The 27,015-nt window shown below is 36.6% G+C and overlaps 1 protein-coding gene across 6 annotated transcripts in view; it reads right to left on the bottom strand.

Moving 5' to 3' along the window:
* TENM1 (teneurin transmembrane protein 1) overlaps nucleotides 1–27,015 on the bottom strand; it is a 755,935-nt gene that overhangs the window by 694,345 nt on the left and 34,575 nt on the right. Inside the window, exon 1 of one of the 6 annotated variants that reach the window (XM_064669854.1) lies at nucleotides 26,483–26,500. The exons of the other annotated variants lie outside the window; for them this stretch is intronic. The gene's annotated coding sequence lies outside the window, so the exon portion shown is untranslated. Of the gene's footprint in view, nucleotides 1–26,482; nucleotides 26,501–27,015 lie in introns of those variants that run through there. 6 annotated transcript variants of the gene reach the window in all.

Raw genomic sequence — 27,015 nt, 5'->3', positions numbered from 1 at the left:
TTACAAGGGAAGATACTATGAAGTCAGTCCCAACACCACAATGTACAAAAACATCCTCAGGGCACAAATGACTGACAAGGATGATCAGGTGGCATGAAAGGACAACATGTCTTTTGTAGTGGCAACATTTTCTGTGTGGGCATCGAGGCTTAGGTCTCCTGAGGAACATGAGTACCATGTTGTAGCAATTCTCAGACACAGCAGATGCACACAGATGTACATATTTCTCATAACAAAATGCCTGTTGAAGACAAAGTATTCAAATAATCAGGCAGTTTCAGTTCCCTGCAGATTTTACTGAGCAAAGGACCAAAGCTACATCATCATCAGTACAACTCCCACTAGGATCTGCAAGGTAAAAAAGATGCCAGTGTCTGAGTTCTACCAGGCAATAGTCATGCTCTGTGTGTATTCATGGTTATTGACATTCCTGTTGATGTACATGGGGGGAAAAAAGCTAGAAAGATTAATGAATCCTTAGAATTGTAGATCCTAAGATTAAAAAATCCTTTTCTTAATTATAATCATATTCTAAACAGGTATTTCCATGAAAATCATTGCAAACATCTGCTGGGCTTGAAAGGAAACAGAAATGGGATAGGTTTAGGCTTAAATTTTATAAACAGAAGTAAAACTGATATAGTACCAGTGAGACATTTAAGACAGGTAACATAAGCACCTGAGAGTGCTCTTTTATATTTAAAGGAACTAAATGAATGTTTTTGTTGTCACTGACAAAGCACACATGCACACAGATTTCCAGGCAGAATTTGGGCAGTGACATGGACTAATAAGAGCCTTGGAACACCTCTACTAATTTTCCCGTGTTCCTATGGGAGGGCTGGTCATAGTCTTCATCCCTGGGCTCTGCAAGGTCACTGTTGTATTCAAAGGCTCTGGACAAGATACTGGCTCAACCTTTGCTTTTATCAAACAGTATAGACAAATAATTGGCGTTAAAACTTGCATTATGGCTGGAGTACAAAACCAAAACCTACCTTCTCTCTAAATACACCTCACACATAGGCAAACTGGAATTGAGTCCTACTTTCAAAAGGAAAACAGGCAAGCCTAATTGTACACATACTCTTGCAAGACATGAAAGAAACACATATCCATGTAAACAATTTTGCTCCTTTGGAGCTCCTTATCCCTCTTTCTAAATTAAAGGAGTTCTCGAAGTTCAAGATAGCTCAGAAAAATTCTAATTTCAAAAGTAGCATGTGTCGTAAAAGCAAAAAAAGCAGATGAAGCTTTAACTACTGTATATGCTGACAGTAGCAGCTCTGAAGTCTGCACTTTATTGCTTTGACTCTGATCAAGTGCATGCAATCAATGCGAATTATTACAAAAGAGTTAGGAAGTAATTTTCAAAATATGCCCAAAATGCAAAAATTTGAAAGTTAGATGAATTTGAGATAGCCTTATTGATTTTGAAAAGGTTTGTAAATTACACAGAAATATCACCCTGTTTCAAAGTGGATCTCAAATCTTTTAAAGCGAGGTCTAATGTAATAAACTGTTTCCAGTGCTACATTTGCAGCTGTGAGCACACGAACTCTTAACCCTTACCCTGCCTATGCGATTACCGGCTTCTGAAAGTGAGAATGAGCTCCTTCCCTCTCCCACCTTTATGTTGTACTAGAAGAGGAACAACATTGCAAAGAATAGCTGTGATTTTCCATTTCACCTCCAACAATTGTCTGTGTCTTCCAAGAATTTTTCTAACCCATAGGAGTTATCAGATCATCAATTTCAACCTATTTTCCGTACCTTTAAATTGCATGACTGACAATCAAAACTGAGGTCAAGATCAGGAGTATATACTTAACTATTTGTTGGCTCAGAGAATAAATTTGATATGTTAGAAACTTTTAAAATACCCTGAAGCTATAGAGGTAGAATAAACATAATTCTTCAAAAGGGTAAATATATCACTAACATATTATTTGAAATTTAATGCACAAATATTAAATTCTTTCCTTTTTTTCAGTAAACAATCAGAGTGCAATTATCATTAAAGGGAATTAAATAATGATTACTAGAAATTATTAAAGGTAATTACAAAAGACATTAAGTGTAAAGAGGAACTCATCTTCAAAAGAATAATATTTTTCCTATGCATTTAAACTATGCCTTTATTTCTATTAACGAGGTGCATAATAATGACTCTGGCCATTTGAAAAGCTAAAAGTCTGTAATTGAACAATTATTAGTGTCATGCTGCCTAAGGGCACTATTTGTCAAGAGATTTATATTATGGCAATTATATCCACTCAGCCTTGAAGGATAGGTAACATTATCTTCTAATGGAAATAAATTGTCCTTTATGTTTAATTTTTTAAAAAATTTTAGAAGTTTAGATTCTCTGTTTTATTATTTGAATCTTCCATACTAAGGTGTTTGAGAATACTTTCTTTCCCCACTATAAAGCACTATCAATTTCACTAGGATACAATATGGAAAAGTGGTCAGTGTCAACTCATTACATTAAGTACCTCACCAAAGGGGGAAAAAATAGAGGATTTCTTTAATTCATGTTCGGCCTATTTTGTTTAACTTTTGTAATGTACAGAATTGCATTTGTAATCCCTACTGGTAGACAGAAGCAGCTTAATGAACATACAAAAGTTTCTTCAAACCTTTGAACATATTTATATTAAAAATTCATTTGTTCTTTAACACTTGAATGAATGAACAGAATGTTATGGTAAAAAACCAGACATCCAAGTCCTTGACCATTCTTTCCTAAATGCTTTTCAAGTCCTCCAGAAGTGTAGAGATAATCCCCACTCCCTCCTCCAAATGTAGCTTTATCTCTTACAAATTAAAAAAAAAAAAAAAAGAGGAAAAAAGAAGGAAAAAAGAAAAGAAAAGCCTTAGAATTTCTTCAAATAAAAAAGACTGTGGGTGGGCTCTCATAGCATTACACATTTTGTGAGGTCCAAATCCTAAAGCAGATTTAAAAGAGCTTTAAAAATATAAACATGGTGATTTCTAAATGCAGAGTATTTTTCTTCTGTTTTCTGTTGATTTTTCAGCTGAGACTAATTAAACTCAAGGAACCTGATTGGACTCAGTAGGCCGTGATTTGTAGGAGAAACACTTAAATAAAGGAGCTTCAGACCCTGTCAGGACATTGAGCCAGAGCCTGAAGGATACCACAAAGTAACAAAAGCATGTAGGTGCATTTTTTTCCTCTATCTACCTAAAGTGAAGAGTGATTAGTCCTGGAACCATTCATTAAGCCTACACATTGTGTGCTTTAACTACTGCCTGTCCCTGGAGAGGTGATCTGCAAACTGGCAATCTTGCAATAGATTTTTAGATCAGAAAGGTCCATATGTCTCCTTAAAACATTTCCACCACAGATAATCAACCTAGAACTTACAGGGAAAGCCAAACCCCACAAATATAGTCTGTCACAACGAGTGCAGAGAGATCTACAGCATTACAAACATTGTGTATTCTTCCACAGAGAAAATAAAGCCCATAATGTGCTGAGCCCAGCCATCCTCAGCAGATGGGGCAGCACGAGCAAGGCACTGGCAAGGACTGGCATTGCTTAGTGCAAGCCTAAACCAGACAGAATTAGGAGATGAAATTCACTGTTACTTCAAGACTACTATGACTGTGCACACTGCATCACGAGATAGGAAAATCGACAGCCACATACTAAGAAGCAGGACTGAAGGTCCAATTCACGCACTAAAAACCCCAAAACTTTCCCAGGAAGGAGCTGGAATCTGCCACTCTTTAACTTTGGCCACCAAAAAGAATTAACAGCAAAGCTGCAAGTTCTGTGTTTGGAAGATTTACTCCACATGCTTCACTGACACATTGCTATTATCAAAGTCTGAAATGCTCTTCACTGTTATTATTTGTGTTAAATAAAACACAGTGGTAAACACTTCATTCTTTTCACAAATTCTATTTCTGTCAGCCCAGCCATTATTGCTTTTCTTCTTGTTGGTTTCAGCAAATAGCCTACTAAAAAGCTATCTGCAACTTAATTAAAACACACATTATTAATGCCATGTTTATATGGAAAATCTTTGGCAAAATAAGTAGCCTCTAGCTTTTGAAGCAATCGCAATTAAGTCTGTCAATATGTACTAGTTGCTGAAATACATGAAGAAAACAAGACTAAGTGAAGCAATTTGACCTGCTCCAACCACCTCTGCATAAACTGCCTTTTCACAGAGCATTTGATCTAGAAAACTACCCACGGATCAATGATAAGAAGCTGTCAGTTGTGCACCATAATGTATAAATGAAGGCACTAGCTAATTTTCTTTTAAACAAAATGGATAAAATCCCGCCTTGTACATGGGAACTTGTGCTTGGGAACAAACCCATAATTTCTTGGTAGTGTAGAAGAAGTAACCCTAATTTAACTACAGAATAAACAGTGACTGCTCCAAAAATGTATAGCCAGATGAAAGCATCCCAAATCCCAAGGCTAGTATTTTGAAAGATCTGTTGTTGGTGCTGGTTCCCTGCTGCCATCCCTCAACTTCATGACTGCTCTCTCTAGTTTGATCAGTAGGTAGCTCAGCCTTTTTTCCATGGATGCCAAATCACCACAGTTCTTATGTGACCTTCTGCCTCTGAATCACTGTAAGGGACTGTTGAAACTTCTATTGAATAATTTCCATGTCAAGAAGAATATATGTTGAGATTATTCTACATGTTATACAGATTTTTAATTTTTTTTTGGCCAAAGAGTGGATTTTTCACTCCTTTCTTGTTATTGTTTCCTTCTTGGTACCCCTGAGAGCACACTTTGCCTGACACATACTGGTATATTCCTCCACATGGAGCAGGAACCTTGGAGAGGTGAGACAGAGCAAAGGCTTAGAAGGATTTCTTTCCATTTGGAAACTGGCATGTGGGGAATTCAGAGGCCATGTCACAGCACTGGGGGAGATACAGACAAGTGTGTGTGCTCAGACAGCTGGTGTGGAACAAATTCAAGAAGCAGATTCAAGTATTTGACTTCTCGATGTGTTTGTTTTAGGCAGGTGTTAGAGCCCTGAAAAACAGGGATCTTTTTGTATTTTCAACATAGCTCTGCAGTGTTATCCAATAGGAAATTTCTCTAATATTGTGTCCAATATTCATTATATACACAGAAATACATAAAAACATCAGTATCTTGGTATAAACATTATACACATGAACAGGCCAATCCAATCAGTGCCACAAGCTGGATATTAGAAAAAGGTTCTTCTCCCAGAGGGTGATTGGGCACTGAACAGGCTCCCCAGGACAGTGGTCACAGCACCAAGCCTGACAGAGCTCAAGTATTTGTGTGATCCTCTCAGGCCCATGGTGTGACTCTTGGGGATGGTCCTGTGCAGGGCCAAAGTTTGGACTCAATAATCCTTGTGAGTCCCTTCCAACTCAGCACATTCTGTGATTCTGTGAGTGGAAATCCTAAGACATTACCAGAGAACAATTTCATGCAGCAAGTAGACAACAAATGTCACGTTTCTCAACTTCTCCTGGCTGAGCACAGGGTAATGGCATTAAAATAACATTAAATGAATTATGACAAGTTCTATAAATCTGAGCACTGTAAAATACAAGGGTTCAATCTACAAAATACATCTTGCTAGAGCCGGTTTTTCACTAATGAAGTGTTGGATCAACATTTCACTGCAAATCGCTAACGGATATTTATATATGACAAAGCACAAACAAAGGCTTTCCTTTCTATCCTCTGTTAGGAATTCCATACAAGAGTTATTAAAAGCTACTCCCAAATTATTGAAATTGCCTAGATAAATAAAGTCATCATAAATCAGAAGAAACTGAAATATTCAAGCACATGTTAAAATTATTATCCAAGACCAATTCCAGCAAGCTGCCTCTGATTACTATAGTGTGCACTTCAGAAAAGTATAAGTAAAATCAGAGCTGCTGAGAATAAAAAGCTTCTTTGTCTGCAACCTGCAAAAGTGCTGCATTCCCCAAACACAGGTTCAGTAGTAAAATACAAGTTACAACTTTAAAGTTTCATTTTCACCAGCAAGAAAAAGTAGAAAAGCTTTCAGGAGAAATCAAGTATTTCACTGTTTTATTAAATGTTGTCTTCAAAGACATCTTCACAGGAAAGCAAATCCCAAACTGTTCTCATGCCTTGGAAAACCTATATTAAACATTTTTCACTCTGCCAGAGGAGCAATGCAGATAATATATATCTTAAAAAATATCTGTATGGTCAGACATTCACATTTGCTGATGTACTGTCTATGGGAGTAAAATATACGTTTTTCGCCTTCTGAAAATGTTTACATCTCCTCCCAATAATGAATTAGTGCAACAAATACTTCTTACAGAGTAAAATAGAATCTTAATATTTCTTGGAAGGAAGAAAGGAAAATTACAGGTATTACAATATTTCATAGAAATGAATGGTTTGACTGAAGTGACATAGAGATGCAAAATCTGCCTCATCTCTCTGAGCTACAGGTCTACAACTATTTTTGTGCTCAAGTTCTAAGCTATCAAAAGTCATAAAGTCCATCCCCATAAAAGCTATGAAATTACACTAAGAAACCTTTCAGAAAAGCTAGTCTCTAAAGCCAATGAAAAACATGAAGTAGAGACATTTTATAATTCTAAGTATATAGAACCCAAATGTAGTCAGATAAATTACTGCCTTAACACATATACACCCATAAAGTAGCATCTACCTCAGTGTCACTGTAACAATGAAAGCAAAACCACCAAGTATAAAACACCCTCACTGCCGTGAGAAGCTGAAAAGAAAGGAAAAGCAGGTCAGACTTCATGGGCCTGTGTGATTTCTCAGGGTAACTCAGCGTGCCAGGTGCTGTATAAAGCCCAAGGAGGCAACATCCCCGTTAGCTTAATTATCCTTATTCTTATCACTCAAAGGTACAAGCTGTGTTTTATTTGGTATGACAATGTTTCTTTAGTGACAAGTCAGAGTGGCTGTGGGTTCAATGGGAACTGTAGCAAGTCTTTTGATTTAATACTTGGACGATGCTTCGACCTAAATCCACCAGTAATTTTTTTACACTTAAGATTCTAAAAGAATTCAAGAAGTATCCTTGAACAAACTCCATTTCTTCCTCATCTCAAATTTACCTGACTGCTTTGGGTTCTTCACAAGATACTTTCATATCATGTGTGTTAATTTGATCTGGCCCATACAAATTTAATGCGTTCTCATCTTTCTGGAAATATTTCACATCCCTTTTGCCTAGTAAACAACTTCACAGAGCTGGTGTAGACTGGGAGCAAAAATATTGAGTGCTGACAAGCGCTTAATGGCAATCTTTTGAAAAATTTGGTGTTTATTAAATAAGGAATGTGAAATGCAATCCTTCCTCACAAGTGGAACAGACTGAGAGCAATGTTTGTTCTGCATTATCTGAGATGTATTTATAAGCCTCCAAAAATCCTCTAAATTAGGGATAACCTGAAAATCCTGAGGCTCCACAAAAAATACTCACATTATGGTGACTGACAAGAGAAACTGGGGCTATATAGGGATGCTTCAGGCTAGAGGAGATACACTGCAAGAGAAGAAAACTGAACTCAGATTAATTTGACACAATGGACCTCATTAACTAGTGAGATATTTTTCAAACTTCTTCATAAATAGGTGGTTATTCAAAGAAGGACAGAGTTGTCAGTGGAATTAGAAACATTCTAAATAATTTACTATATGAATGACATATTTTCTAATTCAGGAGAGGCAGGGGTAAATCTGGTTTGCTTTTCTATTTAACTCTGATGTGACTGACCTTTAGATTAAATTTGCTGGAATAGATTTCCCATCTATATTAAATGACATAAAAGAGTTTACCTCTGAACTCCAGACTTGGATTTCCTTGGGCTTGAGATTACTTCTGTGCTCCAATTATTTACTTAGCCTACTAGCATAAAGATACCCAAAACAACATCATGACCAGCCTACCAAATTCAAAACTGACTGAATTTGAATTACTTTAAACATAACAGTGCTCTGATACAGAGACAAAACCCCTCATTCATCTTTCATTTTAAAAAAATGCCTGGAATCTAAACAGCTATGTTCGAATTATCATTGGTTTTAGGTTTTGGTTAAGCAAATTAATTTCATAAAAACTTTAAACCAATTGATTTTCTTCCTTTAGAAACTGGTCAAAGAATGCATTTTTATGGTGGACCTTAGGCACTGAATCACAATTAGAGAATTGAGCAAACATCAAAATGGTCACAGCACCACAAGCTATTTTCTTCTCTGCTTCTGATTCCTAGACAGTTATTACTTTTGACAAAGAATTACAGAGAAATATTCCTCCAGGTTTTTGAAAGTAAGGAGATGTTCAATACTATAGAATTTTTTACTTTGTAAGTATGTTGTGTCAGAAAGTACTGTTTGGAGAGCTTGGGAGGAGACGAGAGACAGGCAGGGTGCTCGACTTTATGTATGTTGTGTCAGAGGTTTTAAAGATCAGCCAGTTTGTGGGCTTTTTTAATTCATTATTTATTTCAACTTTTTTAACTTTTGTGGAGAGTGCTGATGAACTTCACGTATTTTCATTGTACAAATAATCTACAGAAATTCTTGGCTGAAAAACTTGCTCTGTTGTGGGCACATCAGCTTGTATCTTCACAGTAGAATAGATATGTATGTGCACATTATCATACTTTTTTTTTTTCTATTTTGTATCATGGTGCAGATGAAAAATTATTCAATTGAAATTCTGTAGATCATGTGTCAAATTGTTTATTTTTAAATCCTATTTTAATTTCTAATCTGTCTGAAGACAGCACGAACTTAAAGATATATATGCATTTTCCAAATATTTGGTAATACACTTTTTTCCTTACTATTCTTACAAAAGGTGAAAAAAACCCCCCAAACTACAAAGCAATGAGACACTTATCACTTCAGCTGACTGGTAGATGGACTAGTCTAAACACTTATTCCCCAAAATGGCATTACATTTAGTTGATTCACTTTGACTATGCAACAATGACTTTGATAGAGGAGACATGAGCCAGAACTAAGGAATCTGAGAAAACATCAGGTTCTTTTACAAGAATAAATTGCAGCCTGTTACACAATACTTCAAGATTTGATGGTAAATTTTATCCACAATAAGTGTAGCTATTGGATCACTTACGTGACTGATACTGAAAAATGGAACCAACTGCTCTTGGGAAGATGTATTAAGAGTCTCATTCTAAATAGACTAATGGACCTGTTCTTTGAAACTTAGCTAATGACACTGCTGAAAAATCACCCTAAATTTACAGTATTGTTTTCCAGCTGTTGTGGGTAAGCAGATTAGGAAAAGTGTTTTACTCCTTCAAGTGGGTATAAAAAAAAAGCATTAAAATAAAATGCATTACATTCCTTATAAACCATGCAAGGGCTTGGCTTCTTGTTTTTATAATCTGGAGAAATGCATGTTCATAACAGGCATCTTCACACCACATTCCTATTAGAAACAAGAGTTTGATTTGATTCCCATGATTGCAAATCAGTGCACTCTTCCACATAAGGCAATGCTGGGATGGGTTTTCCTCTGCTATACCCATTTCTGCAGCATGGGCTTGTACTATGCTCAGTTACAGAAGTCAGGAGCTCTGAATCCCATATGAAAATAGGTTATGCCAAGAAATGAGAAATAATTTCTCTGGATTTTGAAAGTTTCTTGTAGATGCAAAGGGCTGTCAGACATCTCATCATGATGAATATGATTATGATTCTGCCTCTCTTTTTCCATCACTTCATGGCAGAAAGAAACCAAGTATCACAAATAAGGAGAAGACCTCAATATATTGAGTCTGTCATTTACAGGTATATAAATTTATGCAGTAAGACTGTAAAACTGAAACACTTATTTTACCCTTAAATGTGCTTTGATTCATCATATTACATTGCAGAAAGAAGTGAAGTAGCTGCTTAATCCAGTAGCTGTTCATGTTACACTAAAGTGCAGGAATATTTATTGTGTATATTAATGGTTATGATTAAGCACCACTTTATTAAAGAGATAAACGAGAAGCACGAAAAAATGAAATTAATACTAAAAAAAAAAACCTCGTAATTCCTTAATCTGTTTTTGCAGTGTGATTGGTTAGAGTAAGGTTCGAAAGGTCATTGCTCATATAGGGTCTAAAAATACAATGAAACTAGGATTTTTAGAAGGAGGTGATATTTTTAATTAGACCATCAGGTTTGAAAAAGCAGAGAAAATTTCTGGCACACAAGTTCTTTTTAAGACTGAAACAAAAGGAGCAAATTTTAAAGAGAACTGCAATTAGACATTAGGAGCAATTGCTTAGGATTTCATCAGATATTAGGCGGTTCAGAAGAGAAAGGTGTACTTGAGGAGTCAAAGAGACTCAGTAAGGAGCTGAGGTCAGAGGGGGTTGCCCTCTTTCAGGGGCAAGAGCCGCATGGAATCTATAACCTTTGGAACATGGTCACATTAATGGGGGGCTGAGAGTGGACAAGGACTTGAAGGCTGTAATGGGCAAGAAAAACAGTATCTCCAATGAGTCCATAGTTTTTGGTATTTGCTAAGTTATGAATTTGAGTTTCCAGGCTTATCTTTCAAAAGTATTTTGTAGGTCATTCTTTAATTAAGTCAGAGCAGTTGCTTCCAACTTGAATTTTGCTTTGAAGTTTCCTGCTTCTGTTTCAGACCTCAAGAACTACTTATGTGCCTGAGAGCTTATCGGTTTTTTATTTCCCAACTATACTTAGTCTAATTAAAGATGTTACCCCTACCTGTAAATCTTCTCCTAATTAGCAACTTCATAGATTTGCTGATGGCAAGTGCAAGAGTGGATCACTCCACTGCTATCAAACCAATAGGGAATTAAACTAAGCATGCTGAAATGTTATTTCCGTATTAAGAAAATGCACTGACACCTTTTCCTCTCTAACAAGAGTGCTGCAAATGCTGCCCTCCAACACTAGAATATTCTTGTTGAGGTCTAAGAGAACACCTCTCTCATACTGTATAGTGGTTGCTGAACAACAAAATTGTGGTTAAAAGTCTAAGTTTCTCTGGTATGCATGTGTCACAAAGGAAAAGATGAGATAGATGCACTGACACCTGTAAAGAATCAAATCAAAACTGAATTAATTAAAAATAACATGTTGTTAGTTAAATGGAATAAGACATAAAAGAGTAATGTCGAAGAGACAGGGAGAGAGTAAACATTGAGTTGATTGGCACACTGGTGAAGATGGGAGGTCTCCACGGTAAGTGCATATTCCCTACAGAATAGGAATTAGATAGGAATGACAATCAAATAACATGGTTTCAGTCTCCTGGGATTTAAAAATTTCCACTGAAGTATCTATCTGCTCTCCTATGTAAAGTCAAAGCCAGAAGACTCAAAGGGCAAACTGAGCAGATGGGACACTGTGAGTGATGCAAGAACTAATCTAATTGTATGTCATTGTAGGTACAATCATGTTTAAAGATTTACAAAGGATGTCTAGTGATGGAGAGGCCACAGAGTCACCTGAGGAGTTTTGCCATGAAAGAACGTTGTCTTCATCTACTGCCCAAGGGAAAAGGAAGAGTGAATAAATCTGGTATATTAGAGAACAGCAATTTTATAATTTCATTTTAAACTTCCTAAAGAAGCTCTCAAACTTTCACTGATAACATGCCACTGTTGTGTTTACTGTAAATCAGGGGGAGAAATGTGGGGATGTTGCAAATCCATTATGAAATTGCAGAATAACAATGATATGAAACTTACTCATGAACATTTTGAAGTAGTTGAACAGAAGACAAAATGTATCAAGGCTTTAGCTACTACTTTTTGTGGGGGAAACCCCTCCAGCCAAACAATAGGAAGATAAATAAGTATATATTCAAAGACACAAAGTGCAGGCAGTCAGATAAAACACGCTGAGCTAATACCCTTCTACAAAATGAGCAAAGTAGGTTTACACAAAGAAAGCCATTACAGAGAAGACCAATAAAGCAGCTCACTGTTTCTTACAGTGGGGTTTATTCAATCCATCTAAATCTTTGCACACTGTAACACACACAAACACACAGACCTTCCTTGGAGTTCAACAAGTCAAATACTCACTGTAGCACTTTGGAAAAGTTGTTGCAAACCAAATCTCTGGAGTAATGGGCTCTGAGGATTTATAAAAAAATCACCAATGTTTCTTTTTTACCTGGTGGGGAACAGCTTCCCTCAGCCACAGTGTGCTGTAGGATGGCTCCTGAACTCATCTATCAGTATTGCTTCATCTCCTGCTACCCAATATGCTTTTTTCATGATGATTAGACAGTCTGTGAACTAGCTCTTCATTTTTTCAGATATTTTCAATCTTTTTCTGCCATATTGTCTCTAACATTCAGATTTAGACATTACAGTTTGGAAGCATAATTTCTTTCAATATTTATGAGGGTTCTGTAGGTTAATTTTCATTTGACAATAAACACATTGTAGTGTGCTTCTGAAATGGTGGAAGAGATTTGTGTTGTAGACATCAGTGATTCCAGAAACAGAGCTGATACTGTTGATCTAAAATAGTGTAGGATGTTATTCTATAAAAAGACCAGGAAATAAAATGTAATATGATTGTAGTTCTTACTTGTCATATATTTATCATCTAAAACCAATTAAATATCCTCAGAGGTTAAATAAACAAACAAGCATAGCTACTTTCTCTGCTCTAGCTTTCTATTAAAAATAAAAACAAACCAAAAATGATGAAACTAAAGACACAAGATATAAAATAGTAAGAAGATGATTGGATGAAGGTAGTGTAAATGATAAAAATGTGACTTATTTCAGTCTAATCTCTGGAGCTTCTCTGCCAATTTTCTTTCCTCCTTTGAGGATAATTGTTTAATATTTTACATTACAGATCAAGTAGAGTTTCAAAAGGAGGTAAATACAATTCAGCAAAAGGATTTCTTAGATAAAATACCCAAAACTGAAACATAAATACAGGATTACGGAAACCACCTTAAGATGATACGCAGCAGAAACCTGATTTCCCAGTCTGTTTGCTGCAGACACTGACAGGAGCAAGAAAAGGATTCAGACTCTATCTGTGGATGAGCACTCACAAAAATACAGGATAAGTTCCAGCTGTTGCTTGGCCACACACAGAGATAAGAGGAACCAGATGCAAAGTTCCCAACCTGCACACACCAAAAGAAGCCAAAGACAGATTAATTAGTGATTTATGCCCTTCTGGGAAAAGGAGCTGGGGGCCACCTGGGCCACACAGACTTCAGAATAGGCAAGTAGACCCCACTGTTTTATTTGCACAGTGGCTTATGTCCTTTATCACTGGTACTAGTACCCATTTGTGGTCCCTTTCCATACCCACAGTGTAGACTTGAAATGATTTTCCCACCTTCCTGGCTTGCATACCCACACTTCTGTCAGTCACTTTGATCTGACCTGCACCTTAGACAGTTTTTTCCTGGTCTGCATGTCAATTATTTCTTTCTGGAGGAATCAGAGTTCAACTCAAGAAGTGGCCTTACATGCCAGTTTTACACAGTTAACTTTTAGCAGAATTTCTAGAACATATCAAACAACAATTGACAGATATAAACATAATTTATCACAGGTTTTCTCAGGCACATCTGTCCTGCTATTTATTTTAGTCAGTGTGTCTCCTTACCTCCCTAGCACAGAAACTTCTGTTCCTTGCTCACAGGGGTCTCTGGTGCATGCTTTTAACAGATGTCTTCCCATAACTGTCATCTTCATAAAGCTCCTGTGAGATGATAATCATTCCCACAGCTTTCAGTTTGCTCTAAGAAACTTCCCTTACTTAAAACTTCTGCTTCGTCTCACAAAAATCAAACCTTTCCTAACAACAGAGACCTTCTGTCAGGCATGTTTTCCTGATTTCAAATTTCAGCCCTCTAATGAATTTGTAAGTACATTAGCCAATGTTTCTTTTGAAAAGACAAATGTCTTTGATCCACACTTTTCTTCTTCAAGGCCCTTTTACTAACTACTGAAACAGGTGAGCAAAAAAAAAAAAAAGGAGTTTAGCATAAAGAAAACATGTCTGCAAATATACATCAGTATTGCCAAATATACAGACACTAGGACTAAATAGTTCGAGTAACTTAGGAGTCAAAGTCTAATCAGCAAAGGTGATATTTAAACTTGGGGAAATGAGCTTTATGTAAACGGATGTAGAAAACTAAATCCATTTTGAAAATGGGACTTTGCGTCTCCATGAATAGAGTTGAGTTAGCCCTGCTTCTGTTTGAATGTGGAAGTGATCAATGACAAAAAGGTGTCTGTTTTCTAGTCAGACTGTAGCTGCCTAGTAGCTGGAGTCAGGCAGGAAACCAGAAAAAGGGTCAAGAAGAACCTTTATATTGCTTTGCAACAAATACTACTCAAAAATCTGATCTGTGTACTGTACAAAAATTTAATCGCTACTATTTCTGCTTCTCTTTTCTTTGCATTTATTTGTCTCTGTGACAATGATGACAAAAAAAGCTTCCAAAGAATTTGAAGTTCTCAAATATCTTTCTTCACCTTTTCACCCCTGTATTACCATAATCTTTTTTACTAGTCCTGTCTGACTGTCTTCTCTCCCTCTAAACAGAGCACACCACAGCCACTTTTATCAAGAAGGAAGTGAAGAGCCTCCATATCTGGAAAGAAGTGCAATGCCTACATTGCTGGAGAACAAAGATTCGATTATTAGGGATTACCCTTCCTTCACTGACAGATAATTGTCACACTCTGCCATCAATGGGTTAAATTGGCAAACATACTGTATAACATATACCTCTCTTGAATTGGGTTGGTTCCTTACTTCTTGAAGGCAAACCACAGGTGATGGAAAGCTTTCTTTTGCTCAGCCTACAGGGACTATTCTATTTTTTAAAGTCATGAAGTGTTCAGGGCGTTATTTCAGACAAGACAACATTTGGCGATGTGCTGGTTTTGGTTGTATAGAGTTAATTTTCCTCATAGCAGTCAGTGTGGAGCTCTGTTTGGGATTTGTGCTGAAAACAGTGTTGGTAATTCAAGGATGTTTTTGTTATTACTGACACAGAGCCAAGGCCTTTTCTGCTCCTCACCTCACCCCACCAAGCGAGGAGGCTGGGGTTGCACAGGGTTTTGGGAGGGACACAGACAGGACAGGTGATCCCAGCTGACCCAGGGGATATCCCAGACCATATGGCATCACGCCCAGCATATAAATCTGGGAGAAGGAGGAAGGGGGGACGTTTGGAGTGATGGTGTTTGTCTTCCCAAGTCACCGTTACATGTGATAGAGCCCCGCTGTCCTGGGGATGCTGAAAATCTGCCTTTGGGAAGTAGTCAATGAACTCCTTGTTTTGGTTTGTAGTGTGTGTGGCTGTTGCTTTACCTATTGAACTGTCTTTATATCTCAACCCATGATTTTTCTCACTTTTACCCTTCAATTCTCTCCTTCATTCCCCCAAGGGGGAGTGGGGGAGTGGCTGCGTGGGGCTGAGTTGCTGACTGGGCTTAACAGATTTCCTTCTTAAGCTTCCCCATTATTTACCAAAGGACTTGTTAAAAATAAAGAGAAAAGATGTTAAATTTTTGTTTCAGGAATTTAGTGTGTCCTACCAAAGGAACCCCTTGTTTCAGAATGCCTTTGTCACTGCCTTTACCTCTTCCTGTTCCAGACATTACTACATGTTCTCCACCAAGGGACATCAGTATCTGAAGTGATAACTGGAAAAAAAAACTGGCACAAAGGAAAAAATCAGTATCATTTTGAAAAAAACAAATTGAGAGATATCTACCAAAGGATCTCTGGAGGTAAAAGGAAGTATCTCCTTCCTTCCCTTTGAAAAAATCAGATGTTTCTGAAAATTTTAAATAAGTAAAAGAAAATAATTAATGTTTTTCTTTTAAATACACACCAAGCTAAATGAGTCAAAAAGGCAGCAAGCTGACTAAACAAGTGCCAGCCACCTAGAGTTCAATAAAACCAGCTCAGCCTGTGCCTTGGATTAGCTGTATCATAACAGGAGCTAACCTAGTCAGAATAGCATTGTCTAGCTAAAATCTTAAATCTTTCTTTATTCTTGAAGTTCTTAATTCATATCTATTTTCTTTCTGATAAACAATATTTCATAAAAGGTCTTTAAAATTCGAACTTCGTTTTTACTATCCATTCAGTCTGAAATAAGTTACATCAGACGCTTCACAATTTTTCTGTTGGAACACAAGTACTACTTTTGTTTGCTTTGATACAGCAGTAGAAATTCCAGGCCCTGATTGAAAGACTCATTGCAAATGTCTGTGTTGCTCCAGCCACGAGCTCCAACAAAGTTTTCCACCTTCTGCACATGCCCCTACACAATTCTGATGCAAACATAACTATTAATTAGACTTTGTGCCTCTGAAAACAGAAGCACCTGACAGCACACAGACGATTTCTGTGCTGACTAGGGTCGTGGAGTTCTAAGCATGTTTTGAAAACCTAAGCTGACACAATTACTATGTTTCTCAGGTCAATATAAAAGCTCTGTTCCTGAACTGAATGGTTGCAAACTCACTCTCTTCACGGTACTTTGTTCTCCAAAATCATGACTTCTAATTAATCTTCCTCGGTCTTTGAACCAACACCTAATTATTTTTTCCTCACAGTGTTATGAACGAGGTTTAGCAGTTTACTTCATTGCTTCAACACTTTAATTTGTAGAAACTGTTTGTAAATGATAAAACTCCATATTTTTAAAGGCTACTAGAAAGGTTATATACGAACTTAATAAAACAGTTTTAAAATAAAAGGTTAATTGAAAAAAACCCACAGAAACAGAAAATATAGAGATCCCTAAATTCCTCTCATCAATCCAAAATGACACTGCAAAGGAATGTCACATTCATATCTATTTATGCTTTAGCTTCCCCTTCACCACCATGCATAAATTAACACCCTTTCCAAGTTCCACCCTTGGCCTCTTTTTCTTTTGAGACGCAAAAGATTTATAGAATCAAAGGCGTCACTTCTTCTCTTGCTCAACAGATTTCACTCATGCTGCAGTGAGAGTCATGTCCTTATAGTCAACTCTGACACTGTTTTCTGAATCATAAAAATTCAACATCAGAACCAACATATTTCTGTTCAATATTTGCCTTGAGGCTGAATATCACACACAAACATGGAATGTAACACTTTTGACTGTAACCACTGCTAACTGACTCATGTGATGTGACAACAATTGCTTCTCTATTGTACAACAATGTAGAGAAGCTGTCATTTGATACACAATTACAACTGTAGTTTGGGTGATAAAAAGATAGACTAAAATATTTATAATATTTCTGTAAAACTGGAAGATGCATTAAAAAATCATGAACATTTATAAAATATATTAATGAAAGCTAATATAAGCAGAATTTTATTACAAAATGCACCCTCTATTACACCTTATTTAACAGCCTTGCAACTCCTTCCACTGAAACTTTAATCTTACACACAGAATAATACCACCTACTTCACAATCCCCTAATTATAACTGAACAAAATGAACTTGTGAGATTGCAGTGCCACTTCCAGTTCTAATTCAGGAAAACCATATAACTTGTTCTGAGTGGGGAGAAAAAAGTATTACTCTGGTTGAAATGGTGCAATCACACCATGTAAAGAAAATGTGTCAAAACCAGCCCCCAATTGGCTCAGGAACAAGGCTTATGCATACAACAGTAACTGCAGCTAGCAGTGGTGTCATTTCAGCAAACTCAAAATCAGAACTGAAAATCAGCATTCTTTTAATGCAATGGACATTTTTATATGTATTATTTTTAATGTAATTATGTAATTAATATAATTATGTAATTAATGCAATATAATGTAATTATTTTTATTAACTCCGACAGAATGTTGCTCCTGTCTGGAAAGTTCTCTTAGCAGGCCAAGCATTCAAGATATGTTCAGTCTATTAGAAGCAATGCTGAGCAGTCCCAAGGTTCAAAAGCAGCATGGCCTATCAAGGTCAGAGAGATTTAGGGCTATTCGTGTTTAATATTAAACACAGGTTTCCGTTTTCTCAAAATAAAGTCTTGAAATCTCTGATTTGTTGAGCTTAAAATAAACAGTTATTTAATTAGAGACTTTTAAATTATTATTATTATTATTATTGCAGTATTTCTTGCAATGTGTATGTTTCTGTTCCAGCCCTTTTCAGAAGCCTCTTAGCATTTCAGAATTCATATTTTGCACTGAAATGACAGGTAATTCTAACCCTGAGAAACAGATATCTTTACAAGAACCATAAAAGACCTCTGAGTAGTCCTTAATCACAATTGCACACTCCTATAGTTTGTGTTCAAGGAGAGTTAAAGATCACTGCATGTTCTACTGAGTTCCTTTAGGGAAGGAGCAAACAGTGAAAATTCAACTGGCAGATTGGAAACTCTTGTCTATGTTTATTCAATTTCAAGTAGCAGGAAAAAAAGTAGACCAATGTCTCTGATGCCTCTCTCTTAACAATTGCCTCAATAAGAGGAGAAAGACTGTGGAGTAAAATTAATCACCTTTGTAGTAGGGTCATGATCCATATAGCTCAATGAACTGACCTGTCTCAACACATACTCTCACAAGTAATTGCTCATGTAGGCAGTAAGAACACATAGCTAGGAAAAAAAAATACCCAGTACAACTTTAGCTTGGCATGAACTCATCAGAAACAGCACAGTAACTTCTTATGCCTATTCTGATAGTTGTTCCAGCTTTTAATCTATTATTCTCACTAAAGTCTTTGGGTTAATACAAGAAATCTGCTCCTTAGGTTACCAAATTCCATGCAAATTAGCAGGAGAAAAGGCTAAATAGGACCTAGCCCAGTACTCAGAATGAGTACTTTCAGCAGCTTTCAGAATATACCTCATGCAGAAGGTTTTATAAACCTAACTATGCAAAACTTGGGGTTTTGGAAGATGTTCTGTGTCTGCTTGCTCAAAGGCAACAGGAATTGCCAAGAACTGAACATAATTTAAACTCTGCATCCACTTTTTTTTCCCCTATTAGTATTCATTATCAAACTGTTACAAAATGGAGACCTAAGCACATAAATAAAACTCCTCTGGTAACGGTTTAGGAATTTAATCCTTCAATCTTTCATCTTTTGAGCTCTCCTTCTTCACATAGGGATCTCTCAGCATGTGAGTTACACAGCTCAGGTCCAGGAGGAGTTTGCCCCTTTAAAATGCAACACTTCACACTGAGAAGTGACTTACTGGTTTTGGCTCTATTTTTAAATAACAGACATCACAAGCTGCTGTACTTTCCAATCCTATTGGCGTTAATGGGTAAAATTCTAAGGTTTACAATTTAGTTGTGCTTCAGCCCCTGCTGAGATGAATAGACAAAAACTTTGTACTGCTTTCAGTGGAACACGATTGGGAGTTCAATTTTACCTCAGACCTGGCTCATGCAAGATTTACACTGAAGTCAGTGCGACGTGGCTTGAACAAAGATTAAGGACCTCAAGATTCAGCCAAGTGTGAGCTGACTCTCTCGGTAACTAACAGGATTAGGCACACACACATTATTCTAAGTGGAAAATTATGACAGAAAATGAAACATATTTCTATGTGACTGATTTTTTTGAGATTCGAGGAAGAGGTTATTTCAGAAAAATATTAGTATATTATAATCCAGCAAAATATAAAGATATATGGAAGCACTCTGTTCATCTGTATATTCATCAAAATAAAACTTATTTGCAACTCCAATGTCTATCAGCTGTATCAAGCAAATAACCTTCAAGCTTCAGCTATGGCATTTTGAGCTCAAAGGCAGTAATATATTTCATCTATTTAATGCAGTGGAGAAAGGCTTGTATACCTCTTCATTTATAAACTGAAATGCATTGTGAAGCTACATGAATAATGAATATTAAGAAAAGACACCTGCTGCCAACAGGTCTAAGAAATCCAAACTGTAACAAAACCAGGTTTAAAATTCATTTCAGAGCTTTTCCATTTTTCCCAACATGACAGCTTTGAAAGAAGGCTCTACTGAGCAAAATGGGTACTGCTTCCTTTAAAGTTCATTATTTCATTTTCTCTGACATTTGGAAAATTTTCACTCCTTTCTGCTCTTTCTCCTCTTTGTGTTATTTGTTAGACTCTCCTTTTCCTTTCTTGTCTTTTATGCCAGGAAATAGATGAAATTATTTGTCTTGTCACAGTAAAAGAATGGCTCATACTGTTTTTCTTTCGGTTTTGGTTCTCTATTACTTAACTGCAGCCCTGGCTGGTCCTTTGTATTATAGTTTTCATTTTGGGAATTAATAAATTAAACAGAACAAAAATTAAATTAGACTTGGCAGGTTTTCAATAGCAAGATTTAGGTGCTTCCTCACACCAAATTGAGACGGAATGTTTATGTATCCTAGGGGAGACCAAATGAGATGAATACCTTGAAAGAGATTAAAATTTGTTAGGAAGACAGAAAGAATAGGGAGACCCTTTTTTTGGAAAAAGACCTGAGGGGCAGCAATTTTAATTTTCCAAAATCTTTTTAAGAAAGGAGGAATTATCTGATCAATCCAAAGACCCCTTCTGAAATTTGGCACACTGAAAGTACCAAAATATCACATACTTTCCAACAATCTGATATCGATTCTTCTACAATTTTCATTTTTATCTCCAAGTAGAATAAAGAAAACATCAATTTTATTGGTGTTGTACTAAAAGTAAAATTGTTGCAGAATTAAAAGCACGGACTCCAATTGATTTTGTGTGCTGTTAATTTGTATCTGACATTTCTTTAAATGCAACTGGGTCAGAAAATGTCCATGAAAAAACATGGAGACCGGCCTGAGCAAAATGAATCCATAATTTTCCACATAGGAGTGGCAGAGAAATGAAAGCAGACAGTCACAGCAGGGCCATAAAGGCTGCAAGTAGCATTTCAGCCTTAAAAGTGATGGAAATAGCTTAGCAAAGACTGAAAGGGATGAAGCAGAGTTTGCCACTCAGAAGGTCACTAAGTTCACAGAACTCGAAGCAGGAGCCAAGGACTTGCCTGGAAATCCCCAGCAGTTATGGGGAGAATGGTTCATGTTCCCTGTGAATGATCAGCATCCTGAGCTGATCATTTTGTATCATCTCCATTAAAACACTCAAAGATTAAAAGCCTTTCAGCCTTTTCAAGCAGCACATTATAAAGAAAATGTCCAGGTACAGCGACCTCAAATTCCTGACTGATTCTGCATTATCTTCTGACACATCAAGACAGTCAGAAGAGAACTGTGGATCACCACATCTAATTCTTCTCCCATGAAGACAGTAGAACAAGCAATGAATTATTCTACCAGAATCAAACTTTTGGTTCACAAGTTATAAGGAGGAAACTGCAATGAATAACTGATAATAAGTATTTATAGCAAATAATATTCTTTATTTTGCATTGTCTTAATGAATAGTCGCTTTCTCAAAAAAATCTGTAATTTGAATGTCATAATCTTCTACTTCATTTTCATTTATTTCCTACCTTTTTGTAGTCATACAAAGAACTTCAATAGTGTTTCTTATCAGGAACAGGTTATGTCAAGTGGTATTGTTTGCTTTGCTGACAGTTCATATAACTGATATTTCAGGAAGTTTAAACAGTAGTCCCCCCCTGAAATCCAGGCCGAACAGGATGTCTGTCCACAACACAGCAGTCCCAGGTAACAGCCTGGCACAGCAGCTTAAAGTGCTGATATAGGTGCTTTTACACTAGAAGATCAGGCCTATGAGTGACATGTGAGGCATCCCATTTGTTTTGCAATCTTTATTAGGGAGGTAGTTGCCACCAGGAAGTGGCAGGTACCAAGAGTTAATAAGCTGCCAGGTGAACTGGGGCAGTGACCCCAGCAAGATTTAGCAGAGGAGTCCTGTCAGAGCTCTGATACATGAGCAGAAAGCACATCTTTATCGTAGCTTACATATTCATGCAACAGTACTGACATTCTCAAGGAAATCACTGAAGAATGAGACAGTATCCAGGCATGAGACTAAGGGAAAGGAAGAGCACAAAGAGTACTTAGTAAGAACTGTTTATTTTGCCAAATTGAGTTTCAGTTTGTCATGTAGAGGTTTATAAGGAGGCTTATAAGAGAGATGGGGATGCTTTTTAGCAGGGCCTGTTGCAACAGGACAAAGAATAACAGCTTCAGACTAAAAGAGAGTAGGTGCAGATTAGGTATAAGGAAGAAAGGATGGTGAAACATCAGAACAGGTTGCTCAGAGACATGGTAGATGCCCCTAGGAACACTCAAGGCCAGGCTGGACAGAGCTCTGAGCAATCTGATCTAGTTGAAGGCATCCCTGCTCAGTACAGGGGGATTGGACTAGGTGACCTTTAAAGGTCTCTTCCAACCCAAACTATTCTATAATTCTATGAATTGTAAATTGTCCAGTTAATCAAGCAGATTGAAGCCAACTCAACATAAACCCAGAAATATTAAAAAAAAAAAAAATTCCATTGATCTAAGAGAAAAGCATGTCTTTAAATTTTTTTCTAATCTAGTTAAATTGATAGCACCAGGCAATACTTGCAGTCAAACTGAAATGTATGTTACTGCTCTGCTCCACGGAATACATGACTAGCTCCTCAAGAACAAAATTCCAGTTGATTTAAGAAATATTAAAGTCTTTCTCTGCAATATCCTGAGGGATTTTGCACCTGATGGCAGTATCAGGGGGATAAGAACATATAAAATGATACACAGTATTCAATGGAAAGGTCTGAAGACAGCAAAAAAATAAACCACAGGCAACTCAAATATACAAAATACATCTTGTTGCTATTTAGCTTTTACCTACTAATTAAAATGAAGAAACTACTCTATCACCTTCTTATCATGAATTATTCCAGTTTTGAAAGCCTTTTCTTATTCCCACAAGTAGGCCTGTGTTCATTCCATACAAAACACTTCCTCCTGAACTGACCTGTATTCTCTTATTTTATAACTAACTGGAGGAAATACATTTGTTGTGATGATCACACAAAACCAGCTCACTATTAGCCATGGGGGCAAAACGATCAAGCAGGATTTATTACTACAATTTACTGTAAGTGGGGATATAATCATAGCCCTTCTTTCTCCACCAGAGCTGAGAAAACCATTAGGTGACTGGTTATTACTTTTTCTCTGTTCACTTTGGTTTCTAAACAAATGCACGGAACTGTGCTGCTTTTCAGACAGGACTTTTGTGTTCAAGTATATTCAATTCTAAGCAGCTACAAGCTAAATTGAACCATGCTATTTATTTGGCTTTGGGACTGGCCTGCTAGATAACGATTCTGATTTTTCATGGTAAATGTGACTGGTCAATGAGAAAAGTTAAATAAAGATATCTCTGCTAACAAGCAAAATTGGAATAATACATCGGAAAGCAGGCTCAGCTTTTTAGACCCTTCATTATGGAACCTATCTAAGAGGTCATTTGATTAAAGCTGAACAGAAATAGCTATACATCCTTGTTTAAAATGCTCACCAAGTTTAATACATTTAATAATGTTAGTTATGGTTAGCTTCTAAAGCCAGATCTAATAAGTATTTTAGCAACAAAGCTTCAGATTTCCTGTCCTCTAGGATGAACCCATATCCTTGTTAGGTGGCTGGACATCCTATACAGCACACAAGAGAGACAGAGACCCTTCAAAATGGAGACAAAGCTTCAGGGGTGAGAGCTTTCTCTTATCAGAAGTCACTTTAACGAAGACAGGAATAAATATTAAATTTGAACTGTTAGATATTTTACCAAGAGCTGCACTGGAACACTTTTGTCTGCTTGCAGTTAGAAAGTGGAATCCATACCCTCTCTTTTGAAGGGCTGAACAGAATGGGACTTTTGTTATTAAAGACTACTATTTGTATTAAGAGTAGACAGCTAGTAGTATTTATATGTTTCATATCATTAGACCATTTGCCTAGCAATGGTCTACATGCGGGGTTTTAAGTAGACAGGATAGGTAGCATGTTGAGTAGCAATTAAGTGGTGCTGTTAAGGTTTATAATTCTGGCCTATAGCTTTCACATAAATTCTATTTTATATCTAGCCCTTAAGGATATCAACTGGGTGAGAAAAACGTCAGAAAAACTTTCTAAACTGCCCCCTTTTTTTCACTCCACTCCAGCCACAGACAGTAGCTGAAATCCCTCTGCAATAACTGTCTAAACACTGAATTTAATTTTATTTCTTTGTTAATCAAAAGGGTCATTTCAGAAATAATGATCATCCTGAACACTCTCCAAAGACCACAGAGAAATTATCCTAAACATAATGAGTGCTGGCCAAGGCTACAGAGCATCTTCATTTCAATTTATGAAATTGCTATTTCATTTGTTGACCATTCGTACATGTTGTAAAAAAAGAAATCATCATAGATACCCAGAGTTAATTGATGTGTTCATTAAAACTAGGCCCACAGGTAAAATTGTATGCCCATAAACTTCAATGGAAAAGCCATCCTTAAAACCCTCTTGCTCATTAAAAATATTACACGTGAAGTTATTTATTGCAGTGCTGCAAGACTGAAAATCAGTTCCTACATGAACTTTTCAGTTTCTATAACATTATTTAGCTCAAATACTTAGATGCTAAAGACCTCAGGATTTTGCCCATTAATAGCTACTAAAGAATTTTCCGGGAACAAAAAAAAAAAGACTAATCTTTTCCACTTCACTCAACACGCTATTCTTTGCAATCTCAAGAGGAAAAACATAAACAAGACTCACATTTTAAAAAATGAAGTTATATGCTTCTTGTTCCTAAATAATTGATCTACAGATTTCTATCAATTTTCCCACAAAATTTGGTCACCTGGGGTGATCAGTCTGCAGTTGAAGCACCTGCAAACCAACATGTGATGCAATGCTCACATCCTTCTCCCTTTGAAACTAGGGGATTATTTTATATAAAGGTATAATACCTTAGCTCTCGTCATATTCCGTATGTTTCTTCTGAAACTATTTTCTTTTTAATAAAGGATGAAGGAAATCATGGTCCCACTGAAAAAAAACCAAAAAAACAATTGCCCCTTTGACACTTCTGGTGCCTGAATTTCACCCAAGATTTTCCTATATATCAATATATTTTGGGATCGGAGAATTTTACTACCACTAGAAAGTCACAGCCTCCCTAAAAACCCCTCTCAAATAGAAAGGCCCTAGTGTCTGAGCATTAACAAACAGCAGTAAATGTGCAAACACTGATGTGAAACATTTCTAACACTCCTTTCCTCCTTTGACAGTCAGATGCCCCAAGACCATTGGTATAACCTTGTCATCCCCAGAGTTTTCTCCAAATTTACAGTTCTCCCCATAACAACTGAGATTTTCTCAAGTACCTTCTTTTCACATACTGAAATTATGTTCCATCCAGTCCCACAACAAGGAATGTGAAATGATCCTTGGAAATCAACCCCTGAAGTTATATATACAGTGTTTTCTTTTACCTACAGCATCAGTAAGAGGAGGATCATGCTGATGTCTCATCCTCCAGCTCTAACACACAATATAACATCACTGCAGGTGATTTCCCAAAATCTTGTTCTTCATCCCTTCCCTGCGTAGTTTTAGACAGAACTATTTGTAAAAAAATTTGTTTTAATGAAAGTACTCTAACCGCTTAAAACACTCTTAGAGAGTGCTTGCTTTTTTGGGTAAAGTTTTCAAAAGTTAAGTTTTCAAAAAATGTTGTAGACATTTTAATTTCATGACAAAACCCAAGATTTTCAATTCAGTAAGATTTTGAGATTGAATGAGATGATGAAAATTTGGTTTTCAAATCAGCAACCAGGGACACTGTACAGCCAACATACATTCAAGGAGAACTAGGTAGCCTGACAAAATACCTGGAGGTATTCTATGGCAAATATATTAGCAGATATTCTTGTGGTGATGATTTCAAGAAATGAAAATACTGGCCATACACCTTGCATAAAAAGCTAAGTCTATTCTAAAACTCCACAGTGTTCACTCCTGCATTGCATTCAGCCCTACCTGCACTTCTTTCTGGTTAGAAGTGCACATTCTCTCTCTCAAGGGTAAAGTCTAACTCAAAAGTGGGAATTTCCTGTTGACATCTGGGAGCACATTGCTTTTGACAAGGAAAAAAGGTGGAATATGATTTATGAAGACCTAATACCATTTGAAACAACTCACATCTATCTCACTTAAAGAAAAGCCCAAAGGAAATTTAGCAAAGAACTATTCAATCTGACATTTGCTGTCGTGTGTATGAAAAAGAATTCCTTGTGAATATTACACTTCATAGTTATATGAGCAACCACAATAAAAATTAATATGAAATAAACCTTTTTTTGATAAAAAAAGCCAACCATGCCACACTGAACATGTTGATAATGGTATTTCATCAAAACAGATAACCCCATCATTAACTCTAGAAAAGACACAAGACAAAGTAGTTATTATTTAGCTCTAAATTCCAAAGCATTAAACAGGGTACAAGTTTTATCCCTAGTGCCAGGGCTTACCTCTATATTAACTATACTGCTCCTTCTGAAAGATCTCACGGAACCTTGTTTCCTTCTAAGTCCATGAGTTCTAATACTGTTGTGTCTATGTCAGCTTTCAGCACAGACCTAAGCCACACAAAGAGATGACAAATCCAAAACTATTCTCAATTCTTCATCTTTTGGTACTTTAATTCAACATATTTTAGAGAAAGGGGCCAAACATAACACAAAAGTTCGGGATCTAGATTCTGAGTTTCTATTAAGTCCTTATCATTATGAATGTTGAAAGCTTTTCAGAGACAAGGGGAATGCTTTCATAGCTTTTGCATGGGATAAGATCTTCTCTTTGAACCTGTGCCACTTAATTTATTGATTGTTAACTTTTTTCAAATTTGAGTTTAGATGAGCATTATTCTCAGATGACATTCTCAGAAATGCAAGGTTAGACATATCTGATAAATTAATTCCCTCTGGATGTTACAAACTCCCTTTTTCGCAGGTCTCAGCTCTATTAATTATCAGTGTTTTGCTTTATGATCTGACATTTAAGC

Source organism: Pseudopipra pipra, chromosome 13, assembly GCF_036250125.1.
Source record: "Pseudopipra pipra isolate bDixPip1 chromosome 13, bDixPip1.hap1, whole genome shotgun sequence".
Lineage (NCBI taxonomy): Eukaryota > Metazoa > Chordata > Aves > Passeriformes > Pipridae > Pseudopipra > Pseudopipra pipra.
This window is presented reverse-complemented; position numbering and strand designations above follow the sequence as displayed.